Source organism: Bison bison, unplaced genomic scaffold (assembly GCF_000754665.1).
Source record: "Bison bison bison isolate TAMUID 2011002044 unplaced genomic scaffold, Bison_UMD1.0 scf7180017864209, whole genome shotgun sequence".
Classification (NCBI taxonomy): Eukaryota; Metazoa; Chordata; class Mammalia; order Artiodactyla; family Bovidae; genus Bison; species Bison bison.
Window position 1 is genome coordinate 2,863,080 of NW_011494781.1, and position 12,600 is coordinate 2,875,679.

The 12,600-nt window shown below is 40.8% G+C and overlaps 1 protein-coding gene across 1 annotated transcript in view; it reads left to right on the top strand.

The window, feature by feature from the left end:
- The first annotated feature begins 10,856 nt into the window (after positions 1-10,856).
- The window catches only part of MSANTD3 (Myb/SANT-like DNA-binding domain containing 3), a 33,643-nt gene continuing 31,899 nt past the window's right edge, over positions 10,857-12,600 (top strand). The window contains exons 1-2 of the mRNA XM_010844813.1: positions 10,857-10,923; positions 11,007-11,074. The gene's annotated coding sequence lies outside the window, so the exon portion shown is untranslated. The remainder of the gene's footprint in view (positions 10,924-11,006; positions 11,075-12,600) is intronic.

Genomic DNA, 12,600 nt, shown 5'->3' on the forward strand with positions numbered 1-12,600 from the left:
ATTTAATAAGTACTCTAGGTTCAAAATTACCTTACCATGCAGGGCCTCCTCCACAGATTCTTTGGTCCTGGCAGATTGGGGGCATTCGTTGAGGTCCATGACTGTCACGCTAGAGCAAGATGCTGGGGAGGCCTGCCCCCCAGCTTCCGTCTGTGGCTCATTCCTGGCTGTTTTGGGACTTTGACTAGAATTCAGGTTGCATTTGTCCACTCCCACCACAGGCTCACTGTGCCAATTCTGCCAACAAAATTGTCTGTGGGAGCCTGAGAGATGCCTTGACTTCCTGTCCAGTCAGAGGAACCTCTGAGGGCTTTGTGGATGTCCCCATGTGGGGGTCCTTCCAGCGCTCCCTTGGTTTCCTCACTTGCCTGTGAGCAAGCAGGGAGGGGACTCTCCAGAGAGAGACCTGTCTTTGTTGTTATCACTTTCTCTCCCAGATGGCGCTGAGGATGTTTTCCCAAGCCCTAGGTTACCTGGGTTTTTGAGTGGTCCCCAGAGTCACAGGTGGCCTTCAAGGTAGATCCTGGAAGGAGTATGGGGTGAGCCCTTGTTAACTTAGAGCAAAGTATGAACTTGAGGACCTTAAGAAGTAGGTCCCACCTGCACCTCACCCGAAACTGAAAGCTTATGGTGAATCGTGCTGGTATTCCTGGTCTCTAAAGGTGAAAATTTCAAAACTAAAATTTCACAAAAATTTCAGTTTTGACTGAAATACAGTCTCAGTCACTCAGCGCTTTGTGTAACAAAGTTTTATTAGAGTGAAAAGTTTAGAGAAAGCCTCTAACAAAAGAGGGAAGGAGAGTTCCCACCGTCACTAGTTTTTAAGCAGGTTGTCATATATGAGAAGCATATAATGCCCTGCTTAAAAAAAACAACTCTGGTGTTGGTTAAGACTCTTGAGAGTTCCTTGGACTGCAAGGAGATCCAACCAGTCCATCCGAAAGGAAATCAGTCCTGAATATGCAATGGAAGGACTGATGCTGAAGCTGAAACTCCAATACTTTGGCCACCAGATGCAAAGAACTGACTCACTGGAAAAGACCCTGATGCTGGGAAAGATTGAAAGTGGGAAGAGAAGGGGACGACAGATGATGAGATGGTTGGATGGCATCACTGACTTGATGGACATGAGTTTGAGTAAGCTCCAGGAGTTGGTTATGGACAGGGAAGCCTGGTGTGCTGCAGTCTATGGGGTCACAGAGTCAGACACAACTGAGCGACTGAACTGAAAGCGACTGAACTGAACTATATACTTCTCAACTGGCTGCTGAAAACAGATAAAAAGAATATCTCGAGGTTGTAAGAGTTCCACCAGACCCTTTCCCAAGTCACACATCCTGAGATGACTTCAGTACAAGATTAGCCAGAAGGAAGGAGTTCGGGGAGTTCCGGAGCACCATGTTTCTGGGTGAGATATATTGTTGTTGAGAAACAGACTCCCAGGCAAGATTTGTTACAATTATAATCATTAAGATAGAGTCTAAGAAAAGCAAACCCATGAGTAAGATATATTGTGCTTTGTAATGGTTAGTTCTGGACCTAAAGAAGGCCAGGTCTCAAGCAAGATATATTGTTGCAATACCAGTACAGGGCTTAAAAGAAACATGTCCTACCTGACTAAGGCAAAAGAATGGATAAAGGAATGTTTGCTGCCTCCTCCTTTAAGGGCCTTGGGCTACCTGCCTACGCTTTAACTCTCTCATTCTCCCCTTTTCTTTTAGGAGAATATTGTTGCTGATGGGAAAGGGGTGAAGAAATCTGTCTTTAACTGCTCTGTGTTGGCGAGGGGCACTGGCCCTAAGTTGCTGAAGCAACATATTCTTCTTACCCTTTTATTTAGTGTTTCTGATCCAGGGGCCCCAAGTAATAGCTAGAGGAGGCAGGAGAAATTGTAGAAGCACGAACAGTCATTTGCAACTTAAATGCCTCAAGCTGCTTAGATACAAAATTCATTAGACAATGAAAGATACAGGGTGCAAATAGTAAGAATAACTACTGAAGTAGTTTTCCACCAGGTTAGGCCCACAGACTACACATTCCCAATAGTCTGTGAATTTTGGGAAACTATAATTCCAAATCAAGATTGGATCTATGACCAGAGAGGAACATCAGGGGAGTCCATCTTGAAGAGTGACCAGAATCTCTACATCACTATTACTTTGTCTGGGAAGCCATTGTATCATTTAGGAAGAACAAACTAGACAAGTAGATTTAAAAGGCAGAAACCAAAAATCAGTAAAAGAATTATTATAATCAACAGTCCAAGCAAGAATAAGAATCAGGTTACATTTGGTGGGAAATTTGATCCTGGTCTAGACAGAGTCAACACTTGGGTGGCCCTGTCTGTAAGAATGGAGCCATTTGGTTTGGTCGTATACATTTTGAACGTAGGTATAGCAAACCCTGTTCTCAGAAGTAGGTGAAAGAGTGACAACTTGCACTTTAACAGATGAAATAAATCTCATCATTTTTTTTAGGAGAATGCGTCTCAAACCCAGTGTAGACAGGTGCTTTATGTAAACTTATAGCCAGGCAGCCAGCTGTCCAGGTTTGTGCAAGTAGGCTTTAGCCTCTTACTGTGGTATTAACATATAAGCCATTGTAGTTGTCACCGTTAACAATTTTAGTGTTTTTCTAGGTATGAGAAGATGTAAGAATTTGGGCTCAAGAAAATTTTTACCTGAAAATATTGAACTATCTGTTTGATAGAGAGGCCTGTTTTGTCCATTTTGCCAAGAGCACAGAGTGACTGCTTAATTTCTGATTTCTACTCTGAACTCCTTTCAGGGGATGTTAAAGGTCAGCAGCTATAATGTCCATGATTTAATATTTGTAGAGGAAGTTGGCAAGTGCCAGTTTCCAGTCAGCAGGGCCCCATTATGGCCATGAGTTTGACCATTGTTTGGGGCATTTCATGATCTGAGCCACAGTCAGCTCCTGGTCTTGTTTTTGCTGACTGTATAGAGCTTCTCCATCTTTGGCTGCAGTCTGATTTCGGTGTTGACCATCTGGTGATGTCCATGTGTAGAGTCTTCTCTTGTGTTGTTGGAAGAGAGTGTTTGTTATAACCAGTGTGTTCTCTTGGCAAAACTCTATTAGCCTTTGCCCTGCTTCATTTCATACTCCAAGGCCAAATTTGCCTGTTACTCCAGGTGTTTCTTGACTTCCTACTTTTGCATTCCAGTCCCCTATAATGAAAAGGACATCTTTTTGGGGTGTTAGTTCTAAAACTCATTGGAAAAGACCCTGATGCTGGGAGGGATTTGGGGACAGGAGGAGAAGGGGACGACAGAGGATGAGATGGCTGGATGGCATCACCGACTCTATGGACATGGGTTTGAGTGAACTCTGGGAGTTGGTGATGGACAGGGAGGCCTGGCGTGCTGTGACTCACGGGGTCGCAAAGAGTCGGACACAACTGAGCGACTGAACTGAACTGGGGCATTTCATCACCATCTTGTCCCATGGTGCTGGGAAGGCTCATTCCCAGGTCTGTCAAAGATTTCACAGATTGGCCACTCTCTGTGCTGTTATTGGACTAGGCCCTGTGAATAGCAAAAGTCTCTGGACCACACCTTTCTTACTAGCCTCTTGGTCCAGGAAAATATTTCCTCTTGTTGCTTCTTCTAATATAGAGAGTCACATTGCTACAATTATGGATTTCATATGGAACTGTATACCATCATTATATCAGTGGCTCAGTCACACAATTGATAATGTAAGGGACAACAATTTTTGAAACAGGTAATGTAGAAAACAATATAATTAGCACTAATAATAAAATCATAAGTAAGAACTTAAGTAAAGAACTTCCATTAGATATAGCCCCGGGATATTTCCAAGTCATCTGACTTAGTTTGTTACATGACTATAACCTGCTGTTAATCTCCTGGTTGTAGATCTTGAAGGATCTGATCTTTATTCAAAGATTGGTTTAGAGATAAGATAGGCTTTAAAGATAAGCTTTAGAAACAAACTCAGAGAAACAAACTGTGTTCCCCAGTGGCTCAGAGGATAAAGCACCTGCCTGCCATGCGGGAGACTTGGGTTCGATCCCTGGGTTGGGAAGATCCCCTGGAGAAGGAAATGGCAACCTACTCCAGTATTCTTGCCTGGAGAATCCCATGGACAGAGGAGCCGGAGGGCTACAGTCCAGAGGGTCGCAAAGAGTCGGACACGACTGAGTGAGTTCACTTTAGGAACAAACTCAGAGTGTCCTTTTCAATAACTTAATTAAACCTCTTAGCAATTTAACATAGCCACAAGGAACTATCTCATAAATGAGTCTTAGTAAATACAGATCTTAATTAACAAAACTAGAACTTAGTATTCAGTGAAACAGAATATTTTTCTACAATTATCCCCATTTGTATTAAATATAGTGAAAACTAATTTCCTTTCTAAAGTAAGTTTGGTCCATTGACTATAGATGCCATAGGACTGACATCAGTTTTTATCGAGGTGGATTTTTCTTTTAGAGGTCCCCTGTATACTTTGGGAGAAGGCAATGGCACCCCACTCCAGTACTCTTGCCTGGAAAATCCCATGGGCGGAGGAGCCTGGTAGGCTGCAGTCCATGGAGTTGGACACCACTGAGTGGCTTCACTTTCACTTTTCACTTTCATGCATTGGAGAAGGAAATGGCAACCCACTCCAGTGTTCTTGCCTGGAGAATCCCAGGGGCGGGAGATCCTGGTGGGCTGCCCTCTATGGGGTCACACAGAGTTGGACACGACTGAAGTGACTTAGCAGCAGCAGCAGCAGCAGCAGTATACTTTGAGATTTCTGTATATGTTGGGAGACAGTCTTTTTATTTACTTGATAAATCTGTTCAGAACCCAGTGTCTCCAATTTCTGGAAGGACAAGACAGAGAGAAAAAAGTTATAATTTTACCCACAGGTGTAAATTACTAAGTTGCTTTAAACCATCAGTAACTTGAGGAGAAGAGCCTCTTTATATCTGAAAACAAAGATTAAAAGCCAGCAGTATGTCAGACAAAAAGTCATGAAAACTGTAATGCTTGTATGGTTTTCCAGTAAAGTGGGTGCCTTGATCACTGCAGATTGTAGAAAACATAGTTGAACCATTTTTTCTCCACTGTGAGACACTAACCCTGCAGCCAGGAAAAGCATTATCCTATCAAATAAAAGTGAGGTCTGTCAGGGAGCCAGGAAAAGCCAAGCAGCCATATTGGATTTCCCGTGGCCCCAGCTGTTTGGTTTACAGCCATTGTTTATCCATTTTAAATTCCCTGATGAAGGATTAATTTTGTAGAAGCAGAATGAGCTTTGTCTATGTGTGACATAGCCTTCATAGAGCTTTGTGAAATAATATTCATTCATTTTATCAAAGTAACAAAAGATTTAAAAAACAAATACGAATCACTTAAAGGCAAAGAAATCTACATAGTCTGTTATCAAAAGCCATATTCCAAGAAAACTTTGTTCTTTTCATCAGGGAGAGAAACCAAAATTCCAGTTTGGTACCAGCTTACATTCACTGTGAAACAATAGTTATCTACTTAATCAAAGTAACAGTAAAAGATTTCAAAGGCAGTTTAATGTCTTAAGAAACTTTTACCATGTACACAAAACTTTTTTATACTTTTCATATTCATTACTTTATTGTACAGGAATATTCCCAGCAACTTTATTCATAATAACCCAAACTGGAAACAACCCCACTGTCTATTGACAGAAGAATGGACAAAGAAATTGTGGTATATTCATACAGTTGAATCCTACAGCTATATAAAAGAAGGGACGATTCATATACATAACAGCACACACTGTACGATTCCATTTATAGGAAGTTCAAGAACAGACAAAAGCAAGTTAAGAGATTAGAATAGTGGTTGTGTTGTGCCATGGCAGGGAGTCAGGGGAGGGAGGGTTCAGGGCATAGGAAAACATGGAATTTTCTGAGGTGAAGGACTACAGACTGATAGAAAATTGCACAATATAAGAGTTGTGAGCTAAGTTTCATTTAGGGTCTTATTGAAGACTATAACCCGAGTGAGAGCCTTTCAGTAGCTCTGAGAAACTGCTCTGAAGAGATAGCTGGGGAAATTAATTTATATATGATTTTTGGCTGGGGAATACATGCAGTCAAGTATATTATATATCTTGGTAACAGATTACTGTTAGTCATCAAAAACGGATGTGTCAAGCTAATGATTTTGGTGCTTTTCAATGCATGGAAAGTTGTAAGAAACTTCATTCACTAAAATTCTTCCTGAGACACATCTAACCACATAAGACCCTGCTTGTCCAAAGCACAGAGCATCCTGCTATCATTTTAATTTCTTCTGTCTGAAGCACAGAGTGCTTCATCCTGTTATCATCTTAATTTCCTCTGAAGTAGAATGCACTGTCAGTCAACAACTGCAGCAAGTTAATCTTTGCAGAAGTGGGTGAAATGCAATGCTGTCTGTCTTTCTTCTTTTACAAGTCTTTTCTTTATATTGATCTAGACATTGGCTGCACAAGTATATCTGTCAAAATTCAATAAGCTTTACACTTAAATCTGTTCATTTTTTCATATATAAAGTATATATTACCAAAATACTGTTAGGATAAAGAGTTGGAAAAAAGGAGACAATACACATTTGTGTGATTTCTTTTTTTTTTTTTTCAATTATTATTTTTTTAAATCATAAAAAGAAATTTTTTTGGCCACAAGGCATGTGGGATCTTAGTGCCCTGACCAGGGATAGAACTTGTGCCCCTGCATTGGAAGCATGGAGTCTTAACCACTGGACTGTCAGGAAGTCCCATTTGTGTGATTTCTGAAGGTGAGTGCAAGACATGTTGATGATCTCTAAAAGTTGATGGCATTCATTCTTTTTTTTAAGTTAATTTTCTTTTGAAACTTTCTGATGTCCTTTTACTGTGTTCTATCACTAGCAATCATTTTACCAGATTAGTTCCATTTCCAGAACCAAAATAGGAGGAAAGGAGAAAAAAATGTACACGATGTACTATGATAAAGATAGAAATAGACATAGTTACTTAACAAAAAGCCTGTAATAGTATTAAGTGAGTTGTGGGTAGTGACAAATACAGGAAAAGAAGTATTTCTCTGGAGGGAAGGAAGGATGTCTTGGAGGAAGTCTTTGGAGGAGAGCGTGAGCTGAGAGCACTAATTAGCAGTACATGGCCTCAGCGAAGTCATTTGAGCCCTCTGAGGATGGTTCCGTACTATACATTTCCTTAATTGGAGAAGGAAATGGCAACCCACTCCAGTACTCTTGCCTGGAGAATCCCATGGAGGGAGGAGCCTGGTAGGCTACAGTCCATGGGGTCGCAGAGAGTCGTACACGACTGAGCGACTTCACTTCACTTTATATGCTAAATGATAGGACTGAACTGAGCTCAGAGCATCATGCTATAATACTAAAGTACAGTATAATGACTAATATCCCAAGTCATTCAAAAAAATCTAATTTCTATTCTCTGTATTTAGTTTCATAAGGCAGAGAGGTATGTAAAACATGATTTGTAATAAGAAACTATTTGACATATTGAATGCCTCCTCTGTGCCAACTAATAGGCACATACACTAGGCAATATACTTTCATTGTCTTATTTAACTTTCACTTTAATTGATTAATTACTTTTTAACTTGTATTGGATCAATAAAAAATGTTTTTAAATAACATATATATATATATTTCATCATCACGGTAATGTAGCATTATTGCAGACAACAGAGAAAAAATAGAAAAATCATAAAGAAAAAATAACCCTGTCATTCTTAGGAGCTATTACCATTTTGGCAACATATATGTTGACTCTTTTATACACACACATTTGTTTTAGTTTATTATCTTTGGTTTTATAAAACTGAGATCAAATTCAGTACATTCCTTTGTATCCTGTTTCCATTTTTCAAAAATATGATTTTTCAATAACCAATAGCATTCCATTTTGTAAATACAATAGATTAGATAATCTCTTATTTTTGGCCATAAGAAGGGTTTTGACACTAATAATGTAAATTTTAGTTATATGAAAAATCCCAGGGGCAATGTCTCTATCAGGGTCCCCAGGGGAAACAGATGACACACTTGGAGACGGTAATTAGAGGAGTGTTTAACACAAGATCTGTTTACAAAAGAGTGGGCAGAGATTAAAGAAGCCAAAAGTAATAATGGAGTATGTGACCACATTGCTGATGGTACCTATGGGCCTGAAGTGGTGACAGGAGGAAGGAGGGGAAATTATGGGAACCTGGAAATCAAGAAAGCTGGCAGAAACTCCTGCTTGACAGAAGCTTAGTAAGTACTTGGTTGAGGGAGCAGCTAGTCTTCAGGGACCCGAAAGGAGGAAGCAGGGGGATACAAGCCCCGATACCCCACCTGATTCTGAGCTCCTGCCTATGCACCCCACTCAGACTGTTCTCCCCAGTCAGAAGCCATGGGGCCAAGGAGACTTTGGTGTGTTCTGCACAGGTTGGCTCGCTTGGGTATAATGCATAGCAAAGAAAAGTGAAGAGTACATCCAGAAGAGCAAATGGAATTCCAAGCACATACACTTTCTTGCTTGCCAGAATTTATCTCTTTGATAACCTGCGCTGGGAATCTGAGAAATTTTCTCTTGAGAAGTGATGCTGAATCTGAAATCTAAAGGATGTGCAGTTGTTTAGAATGTGATCAGTTCAAAGAAGACATTCTAATGGTCAAAGTGAAAAGATGCTCAACACCACTAAGCATCGGGGAAATCAAAATCAAAATCACAGTGAGATATCACCTCACACAGGTTAAATGGCTATAATAAAAAAGACAAGAGATAACAACCGTTGGTGTGAATGTGGAAACATGTTGACTATGGTATTCTATACTTGAAAATTAATGAGACAGTACATCACAAGCATTCTTACCTGAAAAAAAAGAGTTGTGTGAGGTGATAAATGTATTAATTATCTTCACCTTGGTAATTATTCTAATCATTTGATAAATAGATCAAATTTCATTTAACCCTTTAAGTATATACAACTATATTGTCAATTTTTCCTCAGTAATATTGGAAAAAATGTGACTAATAAGTAATGTTGCAAGTAAGGAAAAGAACATTCTAAGCAGAGAGAATAGCATGTGCAAAGTCCCCTGAGGTGAGAGCACATTCAAAGAACTGAAAGAAGGCAGTGGGTGAAATAGACAAAGGAGAGAATAGAATCAAAGGGAGTGCAGATTTTGGCAGGGCATTGTAAGTCCTCCAAGGATTTTGGTTTTTATCCTTAAAGCAAAGGTAAGCCATTGATAGGTATTAGGCATCCAATGACAGATTAGATTTTGTTTCTCAAGAAAATTACTCTGGGGAGAATGGATTAACAGGAAGGGAAAAATGCAATGGATGTGGTTATACCAGAGATTCAGATGAATGCTTAAACTAAGGTCATGGACAGACATGGTGACACAAAGAAAAGTTTGAGAAATTTTAGGGACGTGAAACTGACAAGACTTACTGATATATATGGGATATAGCAGTTTGGAGGTGATGGCAGTGTCAAGGAGTGTACTAGATCACTTGCTTGTAAGATGAAATTAGGAGAAAAGCTTTTTGGAACTGGGAAGTTACAAAATAATTAATAATAATTAACCAAAAAGTGAAAAAGGAGAAGGGCTGACTGTTTTTTCGTGAATTAAAGACTGTAGACTCCAGAAATAAAAGAAGATGCTTTAGAAGCTGAACACTGAGAGCAGAAACCATTTCTAAAATTTAGCATTTGTTGAACAATTATTAGAGGAAGGTGGAAGGCAGGGAAAGGAAAATCTGAGAGGGAGGGCAGAGGAATGACATGAGACAGACCTTGAGGAAAGAAGAACTTATGCAAAAATAACACAGTTTGTTCCAGATTCAAGAAATGACTCAACTTTGGAGAAAATAGGAATGCAATAAAATAGTTATCACAAAAATACAAATAAGCAAGCAAACAAAATTATATTCATTATTTATTTCGTTTCCTCCTAGTAAATAGCACAGCCTCCTGTTTCCACCTCTTTATTTCTTTTATTCCACTCTCTGCCCCTCTCTTTCTTGAAACATCGTAAGCTCCCTGAGGGAGGGCTCACACTTCTCAAGTATTTTGAACACTGGTTCTATCATTATCTAGCTCCTTTGGACCACAGTGAGGATTAACCAGCACGAGGGTTAATTGTCTGCCTTCTACAGACCCATCCTTAGCTGTATCATGCTGCAGTGTTCTAACCCCGCTACAGTGTAAACTTCTAGAAAGCAGAATTGACAGGACCCTGACGTAAGGGCGGGTGGGATAAGTACAAGTGACGGGGAGAAGAGAAGAACATGGAATGACAAGCCTAGAGACAAGCGGGATCTATTTCCCAGGTAGGTGCAGATCTGAACCCTTGACGTGGGCCTGCTTTTCCTCCTGCAATACAGGAATTCTGTGTTGGGGGTTGTGGGGTGAGGCTCAAGGAATCCCGCTCCCGCACGTTCTCAAGTATGTATTCAAGCTGGGGAGCCCTGTGGGCACATTCTTCGTGCTAAGTAGATAGCCGCACTCAGTAGCCACTAACATACATTTCTGGAATAAATAGATGGGTGGATGAAATACTTGTGCAATAGAAACTTCTTGTGCAACTCCCGAGCGAGTAGAATCCTTCTAATCCCCGCCATTCATTCCGCAAGTCCTGGGCTCGCGTGTCTCCGCCAGTCACATGGAGGCCCCGCCCACCCCTGGGCGCGGCCCCGCTCGGCGCGCTCCTTCTGCTCGGGCCCGCAGCCTTCGGGGACGCGCGGAGCAATGGGCACGTTCCGGGCCACAGTGCGCTTGCGCAGAAGGTGCAACGGTCCGGGGAGGGGCGGAGCCTGAGGAGCTTAGACTGAGGTGATAAGGAAAATACGGAAAGGATCTGGATGGCTGTCAGCTCTGCCTCCGCCGGGAGAGAGGAAATGGGCCAGGTTAGTGGGTGTTTGCAGGGTACACAAAGACAATCTGTTGGTGAGTTTACATTTTTACTGATTTTACCTTTTTTTCAATTAAGCTCGGTGTTCAAGAGCTGATGCTTTGGAGGTCCCAGTGTTCTGACACCGCCTGCCTATGTGGCTTTGGGTAAGTTACCTGCCCGAGCTTCAGTGTCTGCCTCTGTAAAGTGGACCTGGTAATAGTTGTGGGCTTCACAGGACTTTTGTGAAGATGACATCAGACAGTGTGTGTAAAGTACTTGGCACAATGTTTGTCAGAAATGCCCAATAAGTGGTAAGTGCTATTACTATCATCAGTGTTAGAAGCATTAAGTATCATCATCATGTGTTTTTTTGTGTGCCAGGATCTTTTGTATGCAGTTGTTATGCGGGTAATCTTTGGAAAATATCAGAGAACCTGAGAAGTAAGAGGAAGTTAGAGATTGGAAAATATTCTGAGTTTAGAAAGGAGAAAAAAGTAGATCTTGAAAAATGGACTCTAATAATCTTGAATTTTACTGAGCACCAACACAAACCCAGGATGGATCGTATCAAAGGTAGTTTGTGAGGAGAATTTCCTGGCTATGCAGTTGTTAGGACGCCACGCTTTCACTGATGAGGCTGTAGGTTTGATTCCTTATGGGGGAACTAAGATCCCACAAGCCAAGCGGTACTGCCTAAAAAAAAAAAAGTAGTTTGTGAGCCTTTAGAAAAGGAACTGGTACTCACTATGAAGCAGTCTGCATTCTCTAAGAACAAATAAATCAAGCCAGATTAACTTTTTTGAACGAAGAGTAAACTGATAGCTCAGTGGAAAAACTTTCTTTGGTTTAGTCATTTACCTCAGCCTGAGATGCTGCCCCATTTTAAGAGTCTCTTGTCAGAGTCTCTTTCATTTCTGACATAAATCTTACAGAAGTAATTTTTTTAGCTAAACGGGGAATATGTGAATACCTTTTTGTTGTAAAAAATTCAAAAACTGAAAATGAAGGGAAAGTCCCCTTCCCAATTCTGTTTCCACCTCTACTCATCAATTTAGCGTGCATTTTGCTCTGATACTTAAAAATCTATCTCTACACTGATTTTTAGCAGTTAGAACTTTATTCTGCCAACTGAATAACCAGCAAAAGAAAGCAGTTTTTTAGTCTCATTTGAAAGGAAACCCAAGGGCAGGTAGTGTACAGCCAGCAGACTCTTTCTGTCTTGGTTTCACCATCTACACATTTATCCTCATGGTCACAAGGTGATTGCTGCTTCTCTAAAACTGAGTCCATTTATTGGACAGGAAAGGACAAAAGCTATCTTGTGAAGTTTTATATTTTAATTCAGGAAAGGAAGCCGACTGGAACATCTGCCTACAACTCATTGGCCAAACTGTATCACATGACCCCTCTATCAACAAGGGAGTCTGGTGGTCAAGTGGTTAAGACTCCATCCTTCCACTGTAGGGAGCATGGGGTTCCATCCCTAGTGGGGAAACTAAGGTCCCTGAATGCTGAGTGGCCAAAAAAGAAAAAAAAGTAAGACAAGGGAAATACTAATAATTTACTTTTTAAGCATCTAGAATATAGACTCCTGAGAGTCCTTTGGACAGCAAGGAGATCAAACCAGTCAATCCTAAAGGAAATCAACCCTGAATATTCATTGGAAGGACTGATGCTGAAGCTCCAACAC